General features: G+C 36.0%; 1 long non-coding RNA gene across 1 annotated transcript; it reads left to right on the top strand.

The window, feature by feature from the left end:
- Positions 1 to 2,269: 2,269 nt before the first annotated feature.
- On the top strand, positions 2,270 to 4,691 carry LOC132036662 (uncharacterized). The gene is made up of 2 exons (XR_009409640.1): positions 2,270 to 3,854; positions 4,265 to 4,691. It is a non-coding gene; the product is annotated as an uncharacterized LOC132036662 (long non-coding RNA).
- The last annotated feature ends 3,992 nt before the right edge of the window (positions 4,692 to 8,683 follow it).

Below are 8,683 nucleotides of genomic sequence, written 5' to 3'. Positions count from 1 at the left end.
AGCTATCAATTCTTGTAGTGTACGTCTTTGCGTAAGTAAACGAAGACTTGGCGCAACTTCGTACTTATCCTTGATAGTCCCTTCGATGAACTCCTTTAGTCGGTCAAGCGGAATCATCCCTTCGGAAGAAACAAGAATTTCCTTGGTAGGTGGTACTTGTTTTGCACGAGGTTCAGTCTCTTGTACTTCTGGACCCTTCCCAGGTGCGTGGCTGGATTCTCCTTCCATTAGTCCATCCATCTTGTCCATCAGCTTCTCGATCCGAGTGTCTTGGTTTTGCACATGCTTGGCCAAGCCATCAATCACCTTTGCCAAGTTTGCCAGTGTCTCCTCCATTGACGAAGCGTTAGTTACCATTGCTTGCATGATTGTTGGGGATGTTGGAGAATAGCATGGATTATCGCATAAGTTGATCTTTGACTGGCCTACTTCATGTGGTGTGAGTGGAGAAGATCCGTCACTTGAAGTATCGTCATCTTCCTTCATAGCAGAGTTCTTGGATCCAGAGAGATCAAGTAGAGATAGAGTCTTCTTAATCTTTTCAGCGATGCTGCTTTCTTCCTCCGATGAATCAGTAGAGGATCTCGCTCCTTTCGGAGATGAAGATCCAAAAACGTGAGTTGTAACGAGACGACACTTGGAGTGCTTGTTGTCCCAACATGCTTGCTTTGCTCCTCGAATCGGTCCAATGCTTCCAAAGGTAATGTCGAGGATGCTTTCCACATCAGCAGAGAACTTGGAGTTAGCAACCTTAGAGGAAATTGATTTGGAGTTGATCTTCTCTGAAGTCATCTCGATGTTGTTAAACTTTGGTGATTGAAAAGTTGAGATGAGAGGTAGTGATTGTCCTACTGGGCGTGCGTAATTTGTAGACAATAAAATTTGCGTCGAGAAAATAATAATCAAGACAGGAAAATATCGCAACAATCGTGGTATTTGATTTCACAATATGAGTGTTACAATCTCTATGATTCCTCTGATTCGTCCTTTCAACAATAAATTCAAGGGCTTTTGAGCTTGATCTTGAACTTGATGGATTTGATTTTGACTTGGACTTGAATTCAAGGGCTTTTGAGCTTGGTCTTGAATCTTCGTCTGGATCTCTAGAACTTCTAGAGAAATACTTGAGTGCTTGAATGCTTTCAGCTTGTAGAGAAATCTGCGGCGTTTGATCCACGAGCTCTCCCTGGCTTCTTGTTAGAACCTTCTGTCCCTTTTTTGAATTATGAGACCCCTATTTATAGTTGTAGGATGGAGGAGTTGTGATAAGGACAGACTTCTTTCGACCAATCAGGTTTAAGCTGACATGCCGATATTTGATTGGCCGGAACATGTCACTTGTACACGTGGCGCATCTTCATTGGCCTTTGATTTGACTAGCCATGCTGTGTCGTTTTGACACGTGGCATGACCCTATAGGCTTCTTTGTTTGACTTGGCATGCCACGTCATTTGACATGTGGCACCAATTTGGGCCTCTTGGATAAGATGACATCTTGGGCTTAGCAAAGTGGACTCATCATTTGTAGCCCAATTAAATGGACTAACCCAATGAATTTGGACCATTACTTAAATCCATATTTATTGGACTTTAAATAATTAACCCAATTATATTAGCCCACTATTTATTTATTCGGATTAATATATCTTGAATGTAATCCGAATTTCTTGTGGATTAAATAAAATTTCGTTATCCACAGATACATATATCTCTAACTAAATTGAGCAGAGAGGAGCATACCTTGCATAATATACAACTAAATCTTAATGGAGAAGATGTTTGGTTGACTTTAATTGCTTAAAAATATTAGCTTCTTCATTATCGAAGGAACAGAAGAAATATTTGGAAATTTATTCAATAAACCTGGTGCCTTTTCAATGGAACGGTTTGGCTTTTCCAATTCCTGATTATTGGCATTTGCCACATCAAGTTGATGAAGTGTAATGTTAATTAACAAATGGTTTTAACAATAAATGAGGAGTATGAACTGTTGGGAGTTTGTTTGTCGGCATTTGAAACGGTGGGAGCTGTTCAGGAGCAGACATGAAAAGTTGTCTTCTGTAAGGCGTGAATTTTTTAAATTAAATTAAATAGGATATTTAAGTTAATTAATAGTAAGGATATTTACGTAATTTAACTTTTAAGTTAGTAAGTTCATGCTTTTAATATAATACTAGCAAGTATTTAATTATACCATAATCTATATTCTATATTATATATATATATTATAAAAGCAGGACATAGGCCCGCTGACAGGACACTCCCCAAATCCAGTATTAGCATTTATCTTTTTACTTAGAATTTTGCTTTTTCCTAATTTTGAACAAACAACATAAACGCCTCATCTGGAGAAAAACAAATGCCAGTTCTTTTTCCCTTCCCATACATTTTGAAACGCCACCTTCTTATGAGTCTCTTAACTACGGCTTCTTCTAATCCCCGTTTTCATTCACATGTAAATTTCTTTAGTGTGATGATTCTCTCATATACTGCAAACTTCAACCGTCTATTGGAATTTGTTGCATGCTTTGACTCCGTAAGGCTTATCTTCGTTGGTGCGATTGTTATGTTGGTAACTTCTAATTTACAGCATCTGATGCAGTACAAATAATCTTTAATCCTTCTTTCGATTTTTCCCTCTTTGCCTATTCTTAGTTTATTATTTTGTCCTGCTTGAATTTTTAATTTTCCTTGACAAAAGGTTGAAATTAAAGTGTAAATGGACTGTGGTAAATGAGAAATTAGAGCACCAATAATGTTAAGAACTTGGAAGGTTTGCACAATTTTAAAACATTATCACTCTTCTTGATTACCGGGAGAATAAAAAACTTTGATAGTTGATTTTCTAGAAAAAGATTTTCTCATTTTCTATTTACTTTCCAAGGGTGCTTAAATACAACTCCAAATATTTTGCCCTTTTTCCTGTCCTCCTTTTAATAAAAGTTTTTACACATTCCAATTAATTTAAGAGTATCAAAAGTCCAATTTTCCAACTGATTTTAATATTTTATAACTTTGTAATCCCGTTCAGTGCATTCTACGTTCAAGTGCAGTAACTAATTTTTTTCGTATACCTTGCAGTAATCAATTGAGTACTGTGCATGACACATTTTTCTAACTACTGATGATCAGTATTGCAACTTTATTTGCCGCAAATAATTTGCTAAATGCTCTATGGAGGTTGACATGCGTTTTTTTAATCCACGTATTTCAAACAAAAACATTGGGGTATTACTTCAACAGGGATTTTTAGTAGTAATTCAGTTTGGCTTATATGTCTTCCGATGAGTTTCTGATCAAACTATAGATTATAACACATATACCGTTAACAATATTCAAGGTTTTACATAACTAAGAGGCTTTTTTTCGGAGCTTTTAATTCATTTAATTAAATAAAAAGATAATTTGCTTACTAATTCAGCCGATTTTGTTCGCTGGTTATTCTCATAATAATGGAGGGAAGAATCACTGTTTGTCGAGCAAGCTGATTGAATTAGAGTGTACTTTTTGTAATAACTTACTCAATGCTATGTACATGTGTATGTCTGGGTGGAAAATATTAGATCAAGACCTTTACATTTTCCTCTTTATTTTGGTTTTTCTTTGGAGATGCATTCAATTCCCTTACCTAAATGTTGTTACTGGACCTATATGTGGAGAAGCTTGGGAAGATTTTATTTTGTCTGCAAATCTACTGATCTAATGTGATGCTCATTTTTTAGTCCTCCGGTTATACGAGCTAATACAAATGTGATTAGTATCGTTGCAAATATGCGGTTTCAGCTGAAGAGTGATCAGATTTGTTGTGATTTTTGTTCCAGTGCAGTCAAAGGGCACAAGAATATCACATAGAGGTATCCTATACGATTGCCATCACATGTTTTAGTTAGAGGAACACTTGATATGGTCTCTTTCTTTTGGAATTACTACAATGCAGCTTTTGGGTTAGCATAAATAGAAAGCTTCATACATGTTATTTGAGACTCTCAAAAGTTGTGCCTTGATTTATTATAACCATCAGGTGATGGTTTGCGGCCACCAGTCCATCTGAGACAACATCGTTTCATAGAGTTCAACAATAAAATGCAGCGATTTCATTAAGAATGGGTTAAAATCTGTTTGCTTGCATAAAAAAAAAAAAGCAGAATACTGCAGTTTAGACCTCACTGAACAATTCACAATTTTCTATATATTCTGCTTTCTATCAGCTTATGATTTGAGAATAGTGAAAGTTAATCATTGTTGTAGTTTTTTTTTAATGCAGAAGAAAGTATAAAATGAGGATATGTGAAGCAATGGACTGATTGATAGTTTTGAGGCAGGTTGTCAAGGGATCAAAACTGTTTATATCCAGAAACCTTGTGAGTTCCCATGAAGTTTTGACCTAGGATTTCCCGTTCACTAGGAATGTGAATGGACATGTAATTTAGTGGCCATTGTTTCTCAGGAAACATGTTTAGGCCCAACCTGTTGGAAAATTTTATTGATTTCGGGCAAGTCCTTTTCCGTGATAAAAGGTCTACACAACAGAGTCTAAAAAGACTTATCAAATTTGTCTTGTTTTTAGCTTTATTGACTGAGGTTGTAATTTCTTTCAATAAAGCTTCTTACTTTAGTATATGAGCTTCTATTATCGTTTAACTGAAAGTTCATGATCGTTGTTAGATGCTATAGAGGAGGAATTGTGTGTTGGTAGCCCGTAGTTCAATCTTAAGGTGTTTAAAAGTTTTGTGGCTTACATATCTTGGTTGTCGTATGACTTGCAGATGGCATCCATTAGATTAGCTATGGAGTATGAGGAAATCAATCTCATAGTTCTTGGATATACTCATCTGGAAACGGTACAACCTATTTTGTTACAACACCTTATCTTAGGATATGTTGAACAGGTTAGTACAACTTGACTGGCAGATCTTTAGGTAATGCTCTAATATCATGTAGTTAGGTAATTAAGTTTCCTATAGAAATCAAACAATTGAAGAATTAATGTGTGATAAACTTAATTTTTTTGTTGATGACCATGAAATGTGGCCTTATAGTTTTTTATTTTTCCCTGGGAATGGTGAGATTTTTCCTAAAAGAATGAAGAACAGAGAGAACCAACTCAACAAAAATATACATCCAACACCAAAAAGTTTAAGGAAAAAACGTGTAAAAGAAACTTGAGAATCTCACCCTATGAGAGATGACACTTCGAAGCTGAGAATTGCAAAGAGCGAGATGGAGAAGCGAAGGAGAGAAAATTTCAGAGATAATAGTTAAAACACAAATAGTGTTGTTAATGTCGTATATATCTTAAGGGGTACACCGAATTTTCTAAAAGATAAATGCAATCCACGTCTTCATTCACCAATGAAATAGATCTAAGTCTATAATACAATCTACACTACTAAGCTTCTCGGATTTTTCGATCCACTATGTTTGCTTCTTTGAGGATTGAGGCGTTGTTGTTAATTGTGGCCAATCGTAAGTCGCTTTCAGGCATGTTGACTTTCATAGTGGCTTTGCAATTATTAGGTGACCATTGTGTTCCACAGTATCTTGAATATTCGTTTATCACTTGACTAATCAATTGTGATACTCACTTTCTTAATTCAGTTAATGGTCATTATTTATTTACCTTTTAAAGAAATTTCATGAACTCAGAACTTCAATTACTACTATTTTTCCGGTTGATTGATTATGGACAATGTTCTATAATGAGCAAAATATGAGTTCTCCTTGTGATGATCGCAAAACTTAGGAAAACTGTAGATGCTAATCCTAATCTTTAGTGAGGAAACAAAGCTAATAAACACGTCTTTGTGTGTAATATACGTCACAGTCTATTTGATTGAGTTGTTTATCAAAGAGCTGAGTATATTGATCTCTTGCCATCAACTGATTGCGGACTTCAACCTTTCTAGCCGTTAATTGCAGAAAACTAAAGAGCGACATAAGAAACAAAGACACATTTTTAGGCAAGTTTATGTTGTTATGTACAATCTTCCTTAGAATATTTGAATTTTCTAAATCTCTTTTAGCCATCCTATCTTTCTGCATTTCGGAAAGTAAGCTGGTAGATATATTTTATGTTCAGTATTACAGTCTATCACGTCTCAACCAGAGGGCCATGACGTGCACCCGGAGCTAATCTACCGAGTACCTCTAAGCATACATCTCATAATCATTTCTGGGTGGACCCCAAAGGTAGCTCATGGTTGTCATAACCTGTAAGGACACTTACCACAACATAATGGTGCATCTCTATATAATCATCAACAATTATGCTCGTCATCACCAGCTGACAAGGCTACCAATATATTATACAATAATATGACCCAGTGAAGCTATAAAATGTTTAACTGTTGATAACGTCCAAATCCACTCCTCAAAGAGAAAGTGTACACGGTTGTCGCAATATAATTTACCCAACTATGAGTCGGGGTCGATCCCACAGGGAACAATATACTAGGCCATTTAAACAAGTAAGGAATTATCACTTTCTATGCTAAGCCAAACACTTTTTCAATATTAATTTTTTGGTTTAACAACTAACAAAGATAAAACTAACTAGAAATTGGGTAAAATGATCAATGGCCACAAGTATGGATACAAAGGAAATTACGCTCAAGTAACGATCCAATGTATTTCATGATTTTACAACTAAGAGAGGGTTTATGGTAATAGATAATGATTTCTAAAATCTCATTGAAAGTCTTCCAACCAAATCAATGAATTTCACTCTAAGCTTTTCCAAGCCTTAGAGTGTGATATTAGGCACAATCAATTTAACCTCAAGTAATTATCCTATTCCTAGCTCAAGTTATTAGATGGGTTTAATGACCCAAATTCTTGTTAATTAATCTTTCCCAACTAGATTTCCTCTTACGAGCTCAATCAACGTAAATGGGCAAGTCTTAGGGTTAGCTAATCCCTTAAGAAACATTAAAGAACAAGATTAATTAAAGAAACAAATACCCACTTCATTAGAAATAAAAACCATTCAATACATAAGCAAAACAAGAGTTTCAATCCAAACTTTAACAATGTATACTTCCATAAACAAGGTTCAAGTATAGAAATGAAATACTACACACTTAGATATTCATTACAAAGCAAGAAATTAAAGAAATGAAGTAAGGGTTCAAGAAAGTGCTCAACCAAATCTTCAAATCTTCAACTTCAAAGTGTGGTGTAAACCCTAGCCTCCAAAACTTGTGTGTTTATGTCAAAGATGAAAGATATTACTCCCAAGTCTTTCTTTTATAGTCCCCAATATTTCCATATCAAAATATGACCAAAACAGCCCCATATTTTCAGATTTACAGCTCTGTCCCGTTTTTGCACATATAGCCATTTTTTCCATTTTCTTCAATTTGGCCTTTTGTGACTTGTTTTCACTTGATTTCTTTTCCGATCACTCTAAATCACATAAACCTGAATAGTGCACCAATATTATACAAAAATACCCCTGCGTGGGCAACGTGCGTCTCGCAGGTTGTATCGTATGTTCAACCTGCGAATCGCGGGTTGCACAAAACTCTCGCAGGTCTTGCAATGTCTGAGAGATGACTTGCAGAACCTGCGGTCATGGATGCGTCTCGCAGGTGGTACCTGCGTCTCGCAGGCGATGTTCGCAGATGCTGCATCCAATTTCTTCAAATTTGCAAAATCTTTGTACAAACTTGCTGCAAAACATGCGGCTCGCATGTGTGACCTGCGACTCGCAGGTCACGCTTCTTCTATTTTGGCTTGTTTTGCTCCATTTTGCTCTGTTATGCTCTCCGGAAATCTTATCCTACAAAACGACATAAACACACGAAAAGTAACACCAAAAGTGCTTGAAGAGTTACAAAAGCTTAAGAAATTAGCATCGAATATCCCGTAATTTCATGGCACATCAACTGTACACAAACGTCTACGAGCCTCTATATAGAATACAAATGATCATAAGGACCAATAGCAAATAGACTGCAGCTCCGAAGTAAGTGAAGTGCTCCTGAGAATCTGCTGATAAAACACCTACGGGTCTGATCCGTCTCCCTGCCTACCTGCGGGATGAGCACAGCGTCCACAAGAAGGGACGTCAGTACGAATAATGTACTGAGTATGTAAGGCATGAAAATAACATAAGAGGAAACGTGGAACATAACATGAGACCAAGATAACCTGTCATCTGGGAACGTACCGTATGTAATGCTTGAATCTTAGAAATCATATGTAAGTAAGCACATACATACATACATACATACATACATATATATATATGTATGTATATATATATATATATATATATATATATATATATATATATATATATATATATATATATATATATATATATATATATATATATAATATAAGTGTTAGTGTTGTGGAACGTACAACCCGATCCATAAGTATAGTGTTGCGGAACGTGCAGCCCCGATCCACATATGTTAGTGCCGAGGAACGTACGTCCCGATCCATAAATATAATATGTTAATGCCGAGGAATGTACGGCCCGATCCATAAATATAATATGTTAGTGTCGAGGAACGTACGGCCCAATCCATAAATATAGTGTTACGGAACGTGCAGCCCGATCCACATATGTTAGTACCAAGGAACGTACGGCCCGATCCATAAATGTAATATGTACATATACATAATGTAAATAGTATGCATGAAAGTTCATACGAAAGCTATAACTTTATCGGAG

The sequence above is a fragment of the Lycium ferocissimum genome, chromosome 11 (genome assembly GCF_029784015.1).
Source record: "Lycium ferocissimum isolate CSIRO_LF1 chromosome 11, AGI_CSIRO_Lferr_CH_V1, whole genome shotgun sequence".
Lineage (NCBI taxonomy): Eukaryota > Viridiplantae > Streptophyta > Magnoliopsida > Solanales > Solanaceae > Lycium > Lycium ferocissimum.
This window is presented reverse-complemented; position numbering and strand designations above follow the sequence as displayed.